This window comes from Balaenoptera ricei, chromosome 10 (assembly GCF_028023285.1).
Source record: "Balaenoptera ricei isolate mBalRic1 chromosome 10, mBalRic1.hap2, whole genome shotgun sequence".
Taxonomy (NCBI): Eukaryota; Metazoa; Chordata; class Mammalia; order Artiodactyla; family Balaenopteridae; genus Balaenoptera; species Balaenoptera ricei.
Genome location: NC_082648.1, coordinates 69,652,719 through 69,672,652, shown reverse-complemented (window position 1 = coordinate 69,672,652; position 19,934 = coordinate 69,652,719). Strand labels below are relative to the sequence as shown.

At 36.0% G+C, this 19,934-nt stretch overlaps 1 protein-coding gene across 4 annotated transcripts in view; it reads right to left on the bottom strand.

Annotated features, from left to right (window-relative positions):
• Positions 1 to 19,934, bottom strand: part of METTL25 (methyltransferase like 25) — a 178,432-nt gene that overhangs the window by 53,103 nt on the left and 105,395 nt on the right. The window contains exon 13 of one of the 4 annotated variants that reach the window (XM_059936624.1): positions 1,500 to 1,518. The exons of the other annotated variants lie outside the window; for them this stretch is intronic. The gene's annotated coding sequence lies outside the window, so the exon portion shown is untranslated. Of the gene's footprint in view, positions 1 to 1,499; positions 1,519 to 19,934 lie in introns of those variants that run through there. 4 annotated transcript variants of the gene reach the window in all.

Here is a 19,934-nt window from a genome sequence, read left to right as displayed (position 1 = left end):
TAATAGATCTTGGGCTCAAAGTTTCCTATGGGTTCTAGGTTGCATATTGGATATCTTCAACATGTGGGTATTTCGCAGACACAGCATATCCAAAATTGAACAATAAGCAACCCCTAATTCCCAAGCAACCCCTTAGACCTTTGTTCCTTCTTAGACTTTCTTCCTCAGTAAATGGCTGTGCTACTCAGCTAGTCACCCATGCTAGAAACTTAAGGGGAGGTGAAGGGTGACTATCCTAGACTTCATTCTGTCTCACCTACAATATAGAATCAGTAAGCAAGTCATGATAATTTTACCTCCTTGACTTAACTTTTTTCTTTTCCATTTCTACTTCCTCTGCCCTAATCAAGGCATTATCTCTTTTCATTTAGGTTTTTGAAATGGGGTCCTAACTGCTGCCCTGGCCTTCAGCTTGATTCTACTCCAATCCATCCTGTAGGCTATACAGTCAGAACGATTTTTCTAAAATAGAACTATAATCACATCACTCTCTTCCTAAACTTCCTCAATGAACCTTTTATGCCTTGAGAGGAAAGTATCTCTTTGGCATGCCATTCATGGCTTCCATGCCTAGGACCCTGTCAACCTGTCTGATCTTATCTCCATACTCACCATTCACATTAAACAACTTTCAAGCCCCTAATGGAGTCATGCTCTCTCATGTTTTTGCAATAATTGTTGCTTGTCCTTATTGAGATGTTACTATATACGAAGATCTCTATTACTTGATCTCTTTCTGCTCATAACTGCATGTGGTTACTGTTTGTCCCCCAGTTGAAAGATGGAAAAACTGAAGCACAAATAAGTTAAGTAACCTAACTAAGGTCACACAGCTAGTGAGGGACACAACTGGGATTTGAACTCTTAACAGTCTCTCTCTAGAACCCATTCTTTTAACCGCTATTTACAGCACTATCACTCTGTCCCTCCTCCTGGAAGACCCTTCTTTCTTCCTTCACTGAGCTCACCTCATACTTACCCCTCGGCCATTTACTCTGGCTTCTGCTTCCATCAAAATTCTGAAAAATCTCTCACAAAAAATGTCAATGATGGACTTCAGTGGGAATTTTCCCACCATTCTCTTCTTACTGGATCTTTCAAATGCTTCCAACCATTGGTTACTCCATAGGCCTTGAAATATCCTCTTCCTTGATTCACATGACGATCTGCTCCTGGTCTTTCTGCTTTATCTCTGGATGTGCTTTCACAGCCACGTTTGTTGTTCACACTTCTCTATAGAAACTTCATATTGGAGTTTTAGTTTCTCCATTCTTTTCTCCCTATGCTTTTTGCACTGAGTGATCTCATCCATGTTCTAGCTTCAATTTCCATCTATATGTTGATAACTTCTACATTTGTATCCATGCTTTCCCTTTGTTCTACAGACCCTTTTAGACCACTGTTTCTTTAATATTCCTTGAATTTCTCAAAAGTATCCTGCACTCAACATATCTGAAATGGAATTTTTAGTTTTTTCCCCAATATTGCTCTTCAGTGTACTTTAGCACCACCTTCCACCTAGAGAAACAATATAGAAACTTTTATAGCCCATCAACCAAAGAGCACTAAGAACAAAACTGTAGTCCGAACTAGATTTATTTCGCTGACCGCAGCCAGGGGGCACGCACTCCAGGAGAATGGGGGGTTGTCTCAGTAAGAGAGAGTTTTTAGGAACTTCTTATAGGATTTGGGCTTGTAATGCATGGTTGTAGGGAGGATTTAAAAACATGAGGTCCAGTTTTGAATTGGAGGTTGTCAAAAAGCTAGGGAAATTCAATAACTGGTCTTATTTTTTTTTTAATATAGAAGGCAGGAGGATTAAAGTGGGTTGAGAGTAGTCACTGCTATGAAGTTGGAATTACATGTTAGCCAGAAGAGAGATGTTGAGAATGGGCTTGTCTGTCTTGTTCCAGACATGTCACTGAGTGGCCTTCTCTGAATATTGTCTATAATTGTCATTTATTTTGAGTTTCAGTACCTCCCAGTTTTAGTTAGATGATTTTGGAAAAAGTGATTTTAACTCTCAGCTTTAATTTTCCAGTATAAAAAATAAAGCAAATATCTATTATTATTTGGAGCAGAAAACTCAAGAACACTTTACTTATGATTTTAGTTGTACACATATTTCCCTTCATTTTAATAACGAAACTCTTTTTAGGTGTCTCAGAAAAAAACAAATATTTTTCCTGCCATTTGCAAAAACAGTTCCATCTGATTGGTAGATTATGAGACCTATCCTTTAGAGGCAGGACAACCAAGAAATCATCAATTACTTGAAGTTTATAGGATTATGCATCCACCAATATCTTGACTGTCTCAAGAGGAAACCAAATAATTAAGACCAACACAGAAGACCCTCAAATAATCAAGAAGTAAGACAGTATCTGTAGTGGCTAAGCAGTTAGACTCTGAAGCCAGATGCCTGAATTTGAATCTTGACTTTACCATTCCCATGCCTCCTCCAACTTGGAGCAAGTTGCTGGACCTTTCTGTATTTCAATTTTCCCTTCAGTAAAGCAGCAGAAATAATACAGTCCCTTCCTCTTAGGATTGCTATAAAGATTAAGTAAGTTAATAAATACAAAGTGCTTAGAACAGCACCTAGCATAGAGTAGGCACTCAATAAATATTTAGTTGGCATTATTATTATAATCCATCATGTCATTTGGAGTTTAAAAAACCTTTTAAAATTTGAGTAGTTGCCAAGGACACTCTGTATAATGGTATGTAGGTATATAAGAGACATATAAAGTTGGAGTAACCTCTAAAATTTTTAAAACAGATCTGGCTACTCAAGAAGACTCCTTCAGAGAGAGCTCTCAGATGTCAACACACTTGAGAATAGTGAATCTGGAATTATGTTAACATATTGGAAGCTTCCATGGAGACTGCAATGGTGAAAGAGCAATTTGAATAGTAGACTTTCAAAACTGTCAAAGAAATTGATGATGTATCCCTACTTGCCAGAAAGAGGCTTATGCAACACCTTTGGACTGCATATAAGAGGAACTACTTGGGGGGGATTTCATGAAATCTATAACTGAAGTGGCTCCTTCTTCTCTTCCTGTCAAGCTGGCCATTTTGACATCTATTAACTAATACATGTAAGTGGGGTAAAATTTTTTGATTATGACATCTGTTTAAATTGGCCTTCTGTGTCTGTTCATAATTTCAGTTAAACTATGTGCTTTTAGCATTTACTACACTGGAGGTGGATTCTTTGGGGAAGAGAAAAACAGAGGTTATAAGAAAGATTATATTGTAGGTTATTATTTTTTTTTAATAATCAAATGGGGCACATAGAAAAGTTCTTTGTATTTATTCTTATATTTGGTGACAGGTCATTTGTGCAGTTTTGGAGGGTATCTGAATTTAATTTATTGGCACACTTATGTAGACCTCAGTTATCTGAATTGATTTCTGTCTAGTCATTAGTAGATTGCTTGCCTATGTTTCCTTATATTTTATGTACAAATATCTAGGCAGGAGCCTATTGAGGGTTTGCAGTTCATTGTTATTGAAGCTGTCTGTGGATTCTATGTTTAACCATCAATGATTTCCCAAGCTGGCAGCTTTTATGAAAAGAACTAAATCCAAATTTGGCCCTGGATTGAAAAAAGCAGAGTTCCTAAATAGTTAATGTATATGATATACTTAATAGTATTATCAACCTTTAACTAGCAATTCTCCTTCTGGGAATGAAGTCATACAGCGTAAATTATTGAAGAAGAGAATAATGTCATATGCTCAAATGTATTCACAACAGTCTTAGGCACAATAGCAAGAGGTTGGAAGGTCTAACAATAAAATAATGGGTAAATAGAGTATATGTCATTAGGATGGACTCTTAAGTCATTAAAAATGATCACGATGAAGGCAGTGTAGAATTATGGGGAAATGTTTCTTACATAATATTAAGTAAAAGAGGCAGAATATAAATGGTATGTTGATTGTTAAGGCAGATATAAACAATAAATGCATTTGGACCGACTGAAAATAACTACTTGGTGGTGGGAATGTGAGTAATTTAACTATAGTTTCTTCATTTTTTTTAAACCAAAAGAGAGAAAGTAAAGAGTTTTAAATAGCATGATCATATTATTCGAGAGCCAAATTCCTCATTCATTTTTCATGGATTTATAAAAATGACAGCTTGTATGTTAACTCAATTTGAGGTTTAGCCCAGGAACCTGATTTGTTTGCCTCAATAGATTCACTGTATCTTGATTTTTAAAATAAATTCTATGCCAGTTCCAATGCCAACTGGTCTGCTATCTTTATTAATATGAAAAGATCACGTGGGTGAAAGATACCATAATCAGAGATAAACAGAAAAAGCACGGAATAAAATGTGGAGCATCTACCAAAAGATATGAAGGCCTTTTGAAGAGGTGTTCCTAATTTATATACATAAGTTAGAGTTTTATGGTAAATATACAGATAATACAGAACATTTTCATTCTTAAATTTTACTTACAAACTAAATCTTTTACATTATATTGAAAAGACACAGCCTTAGTCAGTTGTGAGAAACGGCTGCAAAAAACCCCACAATTCAATCCCCAAATTTATTAACAAGTCCTGTTGGAGTAATGCCTGTTAAAAAATGTCAGCTGAAGGCAGAAGGGATTTGTGAAATTCTGGTCTCCTTTGTATTTATTCTTTGGCAGTGACTGAAGAGAGGGAGGTCTAATATTCTTAGGTACAGACCTCTCGAGCATGAGGCAAGATGTGGTCCATTTAGGGCAGGGCTGTGAGTGAGTACCCTCGGGATTTGCATGCTCCCTCACCTTAGCAGACACTACGGGACGTGGCAAGGTCTTCTGTGTTCTTGGGCATAAAACTCTCTCAGAGGAGCCTTAAAGAGGCTGTCTTCTCAAATGTTAAGCACTTGGGGGTCTCTTAAAATACCTATTCTGACTGAGTAGGTTTGGGGTAGGGACTGAGATTCTGCATTTTTAACAAGTTCTCAGGTGATGTTGATGCTGTTGGTCTGTGGAGTGCAATTTTGGGGAGTAAGACTCTAAGCTCAGCTTACTTGAGGAAAAAAAAAGTGATGCAGGGAATCTCCTGCTTAATCTTTGCTTCCCATATTACTTCTACGACTGGAAGCTAATCTTTGGACAAGGAGGCATGCCACTGGCGTGGACATCAATGTAAAAAGAAGTGTTAGTACGTACTGGAATAATTTCTTACAGTTTTAACTTATCACTCTGGTGTCCAGAAAGATCAGTACTGATAACTAAGAAATATACTCTATAACTCATATGTTGAAGTTTTAAGCATTGCTATATGCCCACCAGCTTTTTGGAATGTTATTGTCCTAACATTATGCTGTGTGGTCATCTATTTGGTTAGCTGTTTTTAAAATTTTCTTTGGAATTTTCAAATTTCATTTACAGGCCTCTTTATAAAACCCCCTCTCTGATTCTTCTGGGGTGGCCCTTGTATATATGATATATAAAATGTCAAAGTAGTTGGTATTTAATAATTGGCAATTATCTTTAGGTTTATTTTTAGTAATTATCTTAAGATTTATTTTAAATTTTTATTTATTTTTTATTTTATTTATTTATTTATTTTGGCTGCGTTGGGTCTTCATTGCTGCGCGCGGGCTTCGTCTAGTTGCAGCGAGCGGGGGCTACTCTTCGTTGCAGTGTGCAGGCTTCTCATTGCGATGGCTTCTCTTTGTTGCAGAGCACAGGCTCTAGGCACATGGGCTTCAGTAGTTGTGGCTCGCGGGCTCTAGAGCGCAGGCTCAGTAGTTGTGGCGCACGGGCTTAGCTGCTCCGCGGCATGTGGGATCTTCCCGGACCAGGGCTCGAACCTGAGTCCCCTGCATTGGCAGGCGATTCTTAACCACTGCGCCACCAGGGAAGTCCCAAGATTTATTTTAAAATTAAAATTAATATCATGGGCAGGAAGCTTCTTGGTTTTCACTGATCTTCCTAGGTAAGTTAAAACTAACCACTATCTGGCACATATATACAATGGAATATTACTCAGCCATAAAAAGGAACGAAATTGAGTTATTTGTAGTGAGGTGGATGGACCTAGAGTCTGTCATACAGAGTAAAGTAAATCAGAAAGAGAAAAATACCAGATGCTAACGCAAATATATGGAATCTAAAAAAACAGTACTGATGAAACTAGTGTCAGGGCAGGAATACATACGCAGACATAGAGAATGGACTTGAGGACACGGGGCGGGGAAGGGGAAGCTGGGACGAAGTGAGAGAGTAGCACTGACATGTATACACTACCAAATGTAAAATGGATGGCTAGTGGCAAGCTGCTGCATAGCACAGGGAGATCAGCTCGGGTGCTTTGTGACCACCTAGAGGGGTGGGATAGGGAGGGTGGCAGGGAGATGCAAGAGGGAGGGGATATGGGGATATATGTATACATATAGCTGATTCACTTTGTTGTACAGCAGAAACTAACACAACATTGTAAAGCAATTCTACTCCAATAAAGATATAAAAACAAAACAAAACAAACTAACCACTATCATTGGTGTTCAATTCTTTCAAAAGTGGCCTCGGACTGCCACTTTTAACTTTAAATTGCAAAGTTCTGATTTTAACTTAGCATATACTTACAAGACAATAAAAGCCAAGTATGAATCTATTATCTAAAGCAGTAAAAACAAAATACCGTATTTGGAATGTCAATGGGATTCTTATCATTGAATTTTTTTTTCTTAAATCTATGAACAGTGAGCTGAAAGATCTCTTAAATGTGTTTCCTGTAAGAACACATTTTTATAGAAAATACATTTACATGGCTATTTGTTTAGTTTTGAATATAGTACTATACTCCTTAACTTTTTTGCCCACCAAAGTCTGGAGATCACAGGGTTAGACAAAAGGAAAGAACAAAAAGGAAGTCTGTAAGCAGACACTGGTCACTGAAATCATTATGCTTTCAAGATAATAATTAAACCCTAGAGTGAATGAAAAATGGGTGAACTGTTCTCAAGTATTACTGCTTGCTCCTTGGGTGTATATTACTGTTTTGATACTAACAATCTATATCCCTAATACATGCTATTGAATTAATTTGTTGTTCTGAGAATTGAGGTTAAGTGTGAAAACACCAGTTTATAGATGTTCAATAAAGTTTTTTTGGACTTTATATGTCTTACTTGATCAGAAACACATATACTCTGTTTTTGGAAAAGTCAGAGAGATTTCATCTTCTGTTTCCTAGTTTTCCAAGATGGCATTTCTATTTTGGCCCTGATAAACAGCTATCCTACCCTTCTTATGCATTTGCATCTTATAGACAGTTTAGAATCTAAAAATCAAGACATAAATTAAATGTGTATTTGATGTAACTCCACCAGGGTACTATGACCTTCAGAAGCTGTGTAACACTGCTTTATTTATTAACTAAACAAAGCTCCAAGAGATATAAAGTTTTAATTTTCATAATAATAGAACAGTAAGGAGATATTGGTTGAATTTACTATTGTTTCATTAATCTTAAAGGTAGGAGGTATGCTATTAACAGCAGCAATTTTAATGAAATCCTTTCTTCTCTAAGCATCTGCAACCAATTTATTAGAAGGAAAACACATTACCAAGAATCTCATTAACAAAAGTGGATATTAAAACTGTGCTAGAGATCTAAAATGTGAAGCATATTTAAAAAAATTCAGATCTGGGGGCTTCCCTGGTGGCGCAGTAGTTGAGAATCTGCCTGCCGATGCAGGGGACACGGGTTCGAGCCCTGGTCTGGGAGGATCCCACATGCCGCGGAGCAACTGGGCCTGTGAGCCACGGTTACTGAGCCTGCGCGTCTGGAGCTTGTGCTCTGCAACAGGAGAGGCCGCGATGATGAGAGGCCCACGCACCGCGATGAAGAGTGGCCCCCACTTGCCACAACTGGAGAAAGCCCTCGCACAGAAACGAAGACCCAACACAACCATAAATAAATAAATAAATAAACAAATAAAATAAACCCCCAAAAAAAGTAAAAAAAAAAAAAAAAAAAAGCTTAAAAAAAAAATTCAGATCTGTTTATTTTCAAGAGAAACGGACAGTATTTGCTATTAATTAGAGAAAAGTTATCCAAGAAAATCATTTACCTTGCAAAAGCTTTCAGTTCTTACACTGTAAATGTTGATCCTCAAAACTACTAAATATCACTCTTCAGTACAGTAAAACCTGCTGTGAAGGGATGACTTCCCAAACATAGTATAAGCTGGTAACATGAATGTAAATGTGGAGACTTTAAAGGCATTGTTTACATACGTAAAAAGATGGTCAACATCCTATACATTAAAAGTACACCCTCTCCTTTGCCTTCAATTTTATTTTTAGTTCGTGTCCTTTTGGATTAAAGTGGAAATACAGCACTAACATTTTTTCTTTATGATTTAAAAATCTGTCCCTTATGCCTTTATTCACAGAGGTTTACCTGCACAGTTATATTGTCTACTAAAATTGGAAATAGTCTGAAGTCACCAGAGCACCAGAGATGTCTGTTGTCATAATCAAATGGATCTGGAATTGTTTTATCTTTCCCTTGAAACACATTATTTGAGTATAGTTTGCTCGATGGAAAACCACCATCAACTAATTTTCTTAAAAGAGTTGTGGCAGTATTAGAAGACTGGATTCTTTCCTAAGAGGGCAGCTAACTCTGAATAATGTGCATTTAGTTCAACATGATTAGCTGATGCACACCAAATCCCATGTTGACTAAATGGAAAGCAATGTGTTGAATTTCAGGTTGGAATTTGCATACTTTCTCTATTTTTCTAAAATCCAACATGTTCAATCATAACTGTCTGAGTACAAATTAAAGGCTTTTCCTCCCATGAATTTTAAATACACGCTACTTTGTCTGTGCTGTAATGTGTTAACTCTCTTATTCTAGATTGTTCATTGGAAAATTCTGATAAAAACACTACAATTATTAAAAAAAAGGTCTTTCATTGACAGAACATCTGCAAACCTAATGAGGCAATCCACTGAGATAAATACCTCAACTAATAAATTCCCATACGTGTAGCCAGTAGCATCACTGGCCAAGTACAAATCATCTGGGAAGGTTTGGAGACTTTCAGTTCCTTTGGTCACAGGTTAACCAGAGCACATATTTCACGTAACAGATTATTTCTTAAACAGTCCTCTCCTCCACGAAAACAAGCCATTATACTGACCACATTTAGAAACAACCCAAAGGAAACTATAATTAAGGGGAAGAATGGGACAGAAGTCAACAATCTAGGACATAGTTCATGGTAAAGCATTGTGTGTTTATGTAGACACTTTCTTCTTCTCCTCCCAAATGTCATTATCTAACTCTTAACTCTTCCATATGCCTCTCATATGTGTTTCAATGACTAGATTATGAACTCCTGAAGATTAGGAACTATCAACAGCTTTTAAATCTTTCTCCCCAACCTTAAGTGTTATAGTCACATAGTTGCGAACTAACAAGATAGTAGGTAACTGAATTACATTTAACATCCACAAAGTACTTTTATTGAGATGTAGGAAATTAATAGAGGATTAATTGCAGATTCAATATAACAATTATATGATTATTTATGTTTTTTCTTCTTTTGGCAATTTTGGCATATTGCATTTCCTTGAGAAAAATTTCCTTTTTACACAAATGTTCAAATTTATCAGTATAAAGCTGTTCATAATATTCTTATTACCATTCTAATTTTTGTAGGATCTATAGTGATGTTCCCTTTTATATTCCTTAGTTATTTAACTGTTTTTTTTTTTTTTAAATGATTACTCTTTCAGAGTTGTGTCAATTTTATTAGTTATCTAAGAACCAACTTTTAGAGGTGTTAATTATCTCTCTATGTGTTTTTCTTCCACTAACTATTAATCTTTTGATTTTCGGTCTTTTTCTTTTCTAATATGTGTGCACAGCTAATGTTTCCTTATATCATGGTTTAGCTCATCCTAGAAGTTTTGATGTCTAATTTGTAATGAAAATTACAATGATCTGTAATGAAAAATTATAATTTTTTCATTATAATTCAATTCAATTATTTTCATTATTATTCAAAATGTTTTCTGATTTCCACTTTCTTCTTTGACTCGAAAGGTATTTAGATGTATAATTCTTAAATTTAAAGCATATGGGACCTTATCAAAATACCAATGGCATTTTTCACGGAACTTGGACAAATAATTCTAAAATTTGTATGAAAACACAAAAGTCCCTGAAAAGCCAAAACAGTCTTGAGAAAGAACAACAAAGCTGGGGGTATCACGCTCCCTGATTCCAAATACTACAAAGCTACAGTAATCAAAACAGTATGGTGCTGGCAAAAAACAGACAATAGATCAATGGAACAGAATAGAGAGTCCAGAAATGAAGCCACACTTTTAAGGATAATTAATCTCCGACAAAAGAGGCAAGAATATACAATGAGGAAAAGGCAGTCTCTTCAACAAACAGTGTTGGGAAAACTGGACAGTTATATGCAAAACAATCAAAGGGGACAACTCTCTCAAACCATGCACAAAAATAAATTCAAAATGGATTAAAGACTTAAATGTAAAACCTGAAACCACAACACTTCTAGAAGAAAACATAGGAAGTAAGCTCTTTGACACTGATCTTAGTAATATTTCATGGATATGTCTCCTCAGGCAAAGGAAACAAAAGCAAAAATAGACAAATGGGACAACATCAAATGGAAAGGCTTTTGCACAGCAAAGGAAACTAACAACAAAATGAAAAGGTCACCTACTGAATGGGAGAAGATATATGCAAATGATACATCTAATAAGGGGTTAACATCCAAAATATAAAAAGAACTTACACAACTCAACATCAAAAAAACCACCAACAACCCAATCAAAAATGGGCAGAGGATCTGAATAGACATTTTTCCAAAGAAGGCATACAGATGGTCAAAGGCACATGAAAGGATGCTCAACATCACCAATCATCAAGGAAATGCAAATCAAAACCACAATGAGATATCACCTCACACCTGTCAGAAACGGCTATCAATGAAAAGAACACAAGTAACAAATGTTGGAGAGGGTGTGGAGGAAAGGGAACCCTTGTGCACTGTTGGTGGGGATGTAAATTGGTGCAGCCACTATGGAGAACAGATGGACATTCCCTAAAAAACTAAAAATAGAACTTCATATGGTACACCAATTCTACTCTTGGGTATTTATCTGAAGAAAACAAAAACACTAATTTTAAAAGATAAATGCACCCCTGTGTTCATTGCAGCATTATTTACAATAGCCAAGATATGCAAGATATGGAAGCAACCTAAGTGCTCCTCAGTAGATGAATGAGATGAATGGAAACAGAAGATGTGACACACACACAATGGAATATTACTCAGCCATAAAAAAGAATGCAATTTTGCCATTTGCAACAACATGGATAGACTTGGTGGATATTATGTTAAGTGAAGTAAGTCAGACAGAGAAAGACAAATACTGAATGATTTCATTTATATGTGGAATCTAAAAAGCAAAACAAATGAATAAGCATAACTAAACAGAAAAAGACTCATAGATACAGACAACAAACAGGTGGTTGCCAGAGGGGAGTGGGTCAGGGACAAGGAAGGAGAGAAATAGGTGAGGGAGATTAAGAGGTACAAAATTCCAGCTGCCAAACAAATGAGTCATGGGTATGAAATGTACAGTGTGGTTGGCAAGGGTGGGGGGGGTGGGGAAGGGATGAACTGGGAGTTTGGGGTTAGCAGATGCAAACTATTATATATAGAATGGATAAACAACAAGGTCCTACTGTATAGCGCAGGGAACTATATTCAATATCATGTGATAAACCATAATAGAAGAGAATATATTGATAAAAAAGAATATATATATATATATATATATGTGTATGACTGAATCACTTTGCTGTATGGCAGAAATTAACACAACATTGTACATCAACTATACTTCAATTAAAAAAGTAACTATGGCTCCCATCAAGCCTCTTAGATAGCCTCAACCACCAGAGGGCACACAGCAGAAGCAAGAAAAACTACAATCCTGCAGCCTGTGGAAGAAAAACCATATTCACAGAAAGATAGACAAGATGAAAAGGCAGAGGGCTATGTACCAGATGAAGGAACAAGATAAAACCCCAGAAAAACAACTAAATGAAGTGGAGATAGGCAAACTTCCAGAAAAAGAATTCAGAATAATGATAGTGAAGATGATCCAGGACCTCGGAATAAGAATGGAGGCAAAGATCGAGAAGATGAAAGAAATGTTTAACAAAGACCCAGAAGAATTAAAGAACAAACAAACAGAGATGACCAATACAATAACTGAAATGAAAACTACACTAGAAGGAATCAATAGCAGAATAACTGAGGCAGAAGAACGGATAAGTGACCTGGAAGACAGAATGGTGGAATTCATTGCTGCGGAACAGACTAAAGAAAAAAGAATGAAAAGAAATGAAGATAGCCTAAGAGACCTCTGGGACAACATTAAACGCAACAACATTCGCATTATAGGGGTCCCAGAAGGAGAAGAGAGAGAGAAAGGACCAGAGAAAATATTTGAAGAGATTATAGTCGAAAACTTCCCTAACATGGGAAAGGAAATAGCCACCCAAGTCCAGGAAGCTCAGAGAGTCCCATACAGGATAAACCCAAGGAGAAACATGCCGAGACACATAGTAATCAAAGTGGCAAAAATTAAAGACAAAGAAAAATTATTGAAAGCAGCAAGGGAAAAACGACAAATAACATACAAGGGAACTCCCATAAGGTTAACAGCTGATTTCTCAGCAGAAACTCTGCAAGCCAGAAGGGAGTGGCATGATATACTTAAAGTGATGAAAGGGAAGAACCTACAATCAAGATTACTCTACCCGGCAAGGATCTCATTTAGATTTGCTGGAGAAATCAAAAGCTTTACAGACAAGCAAAAGCTAAGAGAATTCAGCACCACCAAACCAGCTTTACAACAAATGCTAAAGGAACTTCTCTAAGTGGGAAACACAAGAGAAGAAAAGGACCTACAAAAACAAACCCAAAACAATTAAGAAAATGGTCATAGGAACATACATATTGATAATTAGCTTAAATGTGAATGGATTCAATGCTCCAACCAAAGACACAGGCTTGCTGAACGGATACAAAAACAAGACCCATATATATGCTGTCTACAAAAGACCCATTTCAGACCTAGGGACACATACAGACTGAAAGTGAGGGGATGGAAAAAGATATTCCATGCAAATGGAAATCCAAAGAAAGCTGGAGTAGCTATACTCATATCAGATAAAATAGACTTTAAAATAAAGAATGTTACAAGAGACAAGGAAGGACATTACATAATGATCAAGGGATCAATCCAAGAAGAAGATATAACAATTATAAAATATATATGCACCCAACATGGGAGCACCTCAATACATAAGGCAACTGCTAACAGCTATAAAAGAGGAAATCGACAGTAACACAATAATAGTGGGGGAGTTTAACACCTTACTTACACCAACGGACAGATCATCCAAAATGAAAATAAATAAGGAAACACAAGCTTTAAATGACACAATAGACCAGATAGATTTAATTGATATTTATAGGACATTCCATCCAAAAACAGCAGATTACACTTTCTTCTCAAGTGTGCACGGAACATTCTCCAGGACAGATCACATCTTGGGTCACAAATCAAGCCTCAGTAAATTTAAGAAAATTGAAATCATATCAAACATCTTTTCTGACCACTGCGCTATGAGATTAGAAATAAATTACAGGGGAAAAAAAGTGAAAAGCACAAACACATGGAGGCTAAACAATATGTTACTAAATAACCAAGAGATCACTGAAGAAATCAAAGAGGAAATCAAAAAACACCTAGAGACAAATGACAATGAAAACATGATGATCCAAAACCTATGGGATGCAGCAAAAGCAGTTCTAAGAGGGAATTTTATAGCTATACCAGCCTACCTAAAGAAACAAGAAAAATCTCAAGTAAACAATCTAACCTTACACCTAAAGGAACTAGAGAAAGAAGAACAAACAAAACCCAAAGTTAGCAGAAGGAAAGAAATCATAAAGATCAGAGCGGAAATAAATGAAATAGAAACAAAGAAAACAATAGCAAAGATCAATAAAACTAAAAGCTGGTTCTTTGAGAAGATAAACAAAATTGATAAGCCATTAGCCAGCCTCATCAAGAAAAAGAGGGAGAGGACTCAAATCAATAAAATTAGAAATGAAAAAGGAGAAGTTACAACAGACACCGCAGAAATACAAAGCATCCTAAGAGACTACTACAAGCAACTCTATGCCAATAAAATGGACAACCTGGAAGAAATGGACAAATTGTTAGAAAGGTATAACCTTCCAAGACTGAACCAGGAAGAAACAGAAAATATGAACAGACCAATCACAAGTAATGAAATTGAAACTGTGATTAAAAATCTTCCAACAAACAAAAGTCCAGGACCAGATGGCTTCACAGGTGAATTCTATCAAACATTTAGAGAAGAGCTAACACCCATCCTTCTCAAACTCTTCCAAAAAATTGCAGACGAAGGAACACTCCCAAACTCATTCTAGGAGGCCACCATCACCCTGATACCAAAACCAGACAAAGACACTACCAAAAAAGAAAATTACAGACCAATATCACTGATGGATATAGGTGCAAAAATCCTCAACAAAATACTAGCAAACAGAATCCAACAACACATTAAAAGGATCATACACCACGATCAAGTGGGATTTATCCCAGGGATGCAAGGATTCTTCAATATACACAAATCAATCAATGTGATACACCATATTAACAAATTGAAGAAGAAAAACCATATGATCATCTCAAGAGATGCAGAAAAAGCTTTTGACAAAATTCAACACCCATTTATGATAAAAACTCTCCAGAAAGTGGGCATAGAGGGAAGCTACCTCAACATAATAAAGGCCATATACGACAAACCCACAGCAAACATCATTCTCAATGGTGAAAAACTGAAAGCATTTCCTCTAAGATCAGGAACGAGACAAGGATGTCCACTCTCACCACTATTATTCAACATAGTTCTGGAAGTCCTAGCCATGGCAATCAGAGAAGAAAAAGAAATAAAAGGAATACAAATTGGAAAAGAAGAAGTAAAACTGTCACTGTTTAGATGACATGATACTATACACAGAGAATCCTAAAAATGCCACCAGAAAACTACTAGAGCTAATCAATGAATTTGGTAAAGTTGCAGGATACAAAATTAATGCACAGAAATCTCTTGCATTCCTATACAGCAATGATGAAAAACCTGAAAGAGAAATTAAGGAAACACTCCCATTTACCACTGCAACAAAAAGAATAAAATACCTAGGAATAAACCTACGTAGGGAGACAAAAGACCTGTATGCAGAAAACTATAAGACACTGATGAAAGAAATTAAACATGATACCAACAGATGGAGAGATATTCCATGCTCTTGGATTGGAAGAATCAATATTGTGAAAATGACTATACTACCCAAAGCAATCTACAGATTCAATGCAATCCCTATCAAATTACCAATGGCATTTTTTACGGAACTAGAACAAATCATCTTAAAATTTGTGTGGAGACACAAAAGACCCTGAATAGCCAAAGCAGTCTTGAGGGAAAAAAATGGAGCTGGAGGAATCAGACTCCCTGACTTCAGACTATACTACAAAGCTACAGTAATCAAGACAATATGGTACTGGCACAAAAACAGAAACATAGATCAATGGAACAAGATAGAAAGCTCAGAGATAAACCCACGCACCTATGGTCAACTAATCTATGACAAAGGAGGCAAAGATATACAATGGAGAAAAGACAGTCTCTTCAATAAGTGGTGCTGGGAAAACTGGACAGCTACATGTAAAAGAATGAAATTAGAATACTCCCTAACACCATACACAAAAATAAACTCAAAATGGATTAGAGACCTAAATGTAAGACCGGACACTATAAAACTCTTAGAGGAAAACCTAGGAAGAACACTCTTTGACATAAATCACAGCAAGATCTTTTTTGATCCACCTCCTAGAGTAATGGAAATAAAAACAAAAATAAACAAATGGGACCTAATGAAACTTCAAAGCTTTTGCACAGCAAAGGAAACCAAAAGCTAGACGAAAAGACAACCCTCAGAATGGGAGAAAATATTTGCAAACGAATCAACAGACAAAGGATTAATCTCCAAAATATATAAACAGCTCATGCAGCTCAATATTAAAGAAACAAACAACCCAATCCAAAAATGGGCAGAAGACCTAAATAGACATTTCTCCAAAGAAGACATACAGATGGCCAAGAAGCACATGAAAAGATGCTCAACATCACTAATTATTAGAGAAATGCAAATCAAAACTACAATGAGGTATCACCTCACACCAGTTAGAATGGCATCATCAGAAAGTCTACAAACAACAAATGCTGGAGAGGGTGTGGAGAAAAGGGAACCCTCTTGCACTGTTGGTGGGAATGTAAATTGATACAGCCACTATGGAGAACAATATGGAGTTTCCTTAAAAAACTAAAAATAGAATTACAATATGATCCAGCAATCCCACTACTGGGCATATACCCAGAGAAAACCGTAATTCAAAAAGACGCATGCACCCCAATGTTCATTGCAGCACTATTTACAATAGACAGGTCATGGAAGCAACCTAAGTGTCCATTGACAGACGAATGGATAAAGAAGATGTGGTACATATATACAATGGAATATTACTCAGCCATAAAAAGGAACAAAATTGAGTCATTTGTTGAGATGTGGATGAATCTAGAGACTGTCATACAGAGTGAAGTAAGTCAGAAAGAGAAAAACAAATATCGTATATTAACGCATGTATGTGGAACCTAGAAAAATGGTACAGACGAACTGGTTTGCAGGGCAGAAGTTGAGACACAGATGTAGAGAACAAACGTATGGACACCAAGGGGGGAAAACCGTGGTGGGGTGGGGATGGTGGTGTGCTGAATTGGGCGATTGGGATTGACATGTATACACTGATGTGTATAAAATTGATGACTGATTAAAAAAAAAAAAAAAGTAACTATGCAATATCTTTGTATGGTGACAGATAATGACTGGAGCCATCACGGTGATCATCTTGAAATGTATAGAAATATCAAATCACTATGTTGTGTAACAGGAACTAACATAGTGTTAACTGTAGGTAAATTATACTTTAAAAAGAAACAAAAACAAACAAACTCATAGAAAAAGAGATCAGGTTTGTGGTTACAAGAGGAGGGGGATGGGGTGAGGGGTAATTGGATGAAGGCAGTCAAAAGGTACAAACGCCCAGTTATAAGATAAATAAGTAACAGGGAACATAGTGTACAACATAAATATAATTAACATTGCTATATGTTATATATGAAAGTTTTTAAGAGAGTAAATCCTGAAAGTTCTTATCACAAGGAAAATGTTTTTTTCTTTCTTTAATTTTGTATCTACATGAGGTGATGGATGTTCACTAAACTTATTGTGATAAACATTTCATGATGTATGTAAGTCAAATAATTACACTGTACACCTTAAACTTAAACAGTACTGTATGTCAATTATATCTCAATAAAACTGGAAGGAAAAAAATAAAGCATATGGAAATTTCATATATTTATTTATATATGTACTATTCATATACATATATGTGTATATACACACACACACATATGGAATGGAATACTACTCAACCGTCAAAAAGAATGACATTTTGCCATTTGCAACAAAATGGATAGACTTGGTGGGTATTATGCTTAGTAAAATAAGTCAGACAGAGAAAGACAAATACTATATGTTATCATTATATGTAGAATCTAAAAAATGAAACAAACTAGTGAATATTTGTTCACTAGTTTATATTTTGTTTAGAATAACAAAAAAGAAACAGACTCACAGATATAGAAAACAAGCTAATGGTTGTGAGTGGGGAGAGGGAAGGAAGGAGGAGCAGGATAGGGGTAGGGGATTAAGAGGTACAAACTACTATGTATAAAATAAATAAGCGACAAGGATATACAGCACAGGAAATATAGACAATATTTTATAAAAACTATAAATGGAGTATAACCTCTAAAAATTGTGAATCACTATGTTGTACACCTGAAACATATAATATGTAAACCAACCATATCTCAGTTAAAAAAAAAATAAAAACATGTATTAAAAAAAAGCAGTCAATTTAGCTCATAGCCATCTAGGAAAAAATGAAACCTCATGCCTCATGACAAAGACTTTGGAATAACTATGCATGTTAAAGAGGGTAATAATAATTATTATTATTATGCACAGTAGCAAGAAACGCCAATTAAAGAACAATCATCAGATGCATGTAGGGTGGGAGGTCTTTTGCATAAGTCTCAGCATTTATACCTACAGATACGGAGCAATCACTGTTAGAAATTAATCTAAAAATGAATATTAATCGTAAAATGATAGATTATGTCAGCAAGCAAAATTGCTGTGAAACATACTACTGAGCATAAAGTAATGTTCTTCATCCAGTAATCAAATCCACTTTTAAATGTGGACAATTCCTCAAATTTTGAATGGGGACACTAAAAATCCATTTATAAGCTGTCTGATTAGAATCTAGAACACATTTTTTTTCCCTACAAAATCAATGTCTTAACTTATAAATAAGTTCCCATTTCTCTCCCTCTAGGACATTTAAAAAACACGACTATTGCTTTTATATTATGCATTATGTGCCAGGAATTAAGTGCTTTACATGGAGAACCACAACCATGTGCATCAATATGACAGAGCTATGGGGTCTAAGAACTGAGACCACCTGTTTCAACATGATTTATTTGTTTGTTGCAAGAAAACTTTCCCCAGGAAAGATAAGACTGTAAACCAATAAATAACTTCATTGTTTGTTTCAGGAAATTCCCATATATTAATTTACCTCAGACAAACAATCTGCTTTCGTTGGCAGAGAGTTCACTTATCAAGCAACAGTTTACGTATCAAGACTTGGTTCAAGACCCTCACCTTGCTATAGATACTAACCATAAAACTTAGATCATGAAATTTCCCCAATCCCAGTCTGTTCTCCACCTTAAAAAAGCTGCCTTAAGCTCCTTGAGCCCAGACTTCCAAATCTTATAAATATCCTTTCCTGACTTCCTCCTTCAGAGACAGTCAAGACTGTCAAGGGGAATTCCTCTATTGCTGAGGAGAATTCTAATAAACTTAGTTTTGCTTGATTAACAGGGTGCCTGGAGATATTTTGGGGGAGTTGAATAACATATATTTAGTCCGTTAATCCTCTTAACAACCTTATGAGTAAATTCTATTCTTACGTTATTTTTCACAGATGAGAAAACTGAGGCACACCGAATAGTTAAGTGACTTAGGCAAGGACACAAAACAACTTAAGCCACATGAATCTAAACTACGGTACTAATATTACTGAGTCCTTCTTCCCCCTAAGTCTATTGATTTGAAGATACCCTAAAGAATCCTATGCCCTGATCCTCTCAGCCCTGTTCAGTAATTATAGTTCTAATTACTGTAATTAGTAATTTTATTGTCTTCCTCACTGAACTCTTTGAGGACAGGGACATGTCTTGTTTGTCTCCATACTGCCAGTGCCTACCTAGCATAATCTCTGACACATGGTAGGCATTCAATAAATGTTTATAAAATAAATATTAAATAAAACCCTACTTTACAAATGAGGCTCTGAGATATTAAGAGTCTTGCTTTAACTCACCCAGAAGGTAATTGTCAGAATTGGTGCTCCTGCTAATGCACCACTCTTTAGTTCAACTTGTAAACGAGTTCTCGAAGAGCAGTTTTTATGAGATGAGTCTACAAACAGTGCAACAGGGATTCACGTGTATAAAGTCCTACCAAAATATTGTATTTCTTTGCTTTCTGCTGAAATGTTATCATCTCAGTGTGACCGTACAGATCATCTCATGTTGATTAGATGCTGGAATCT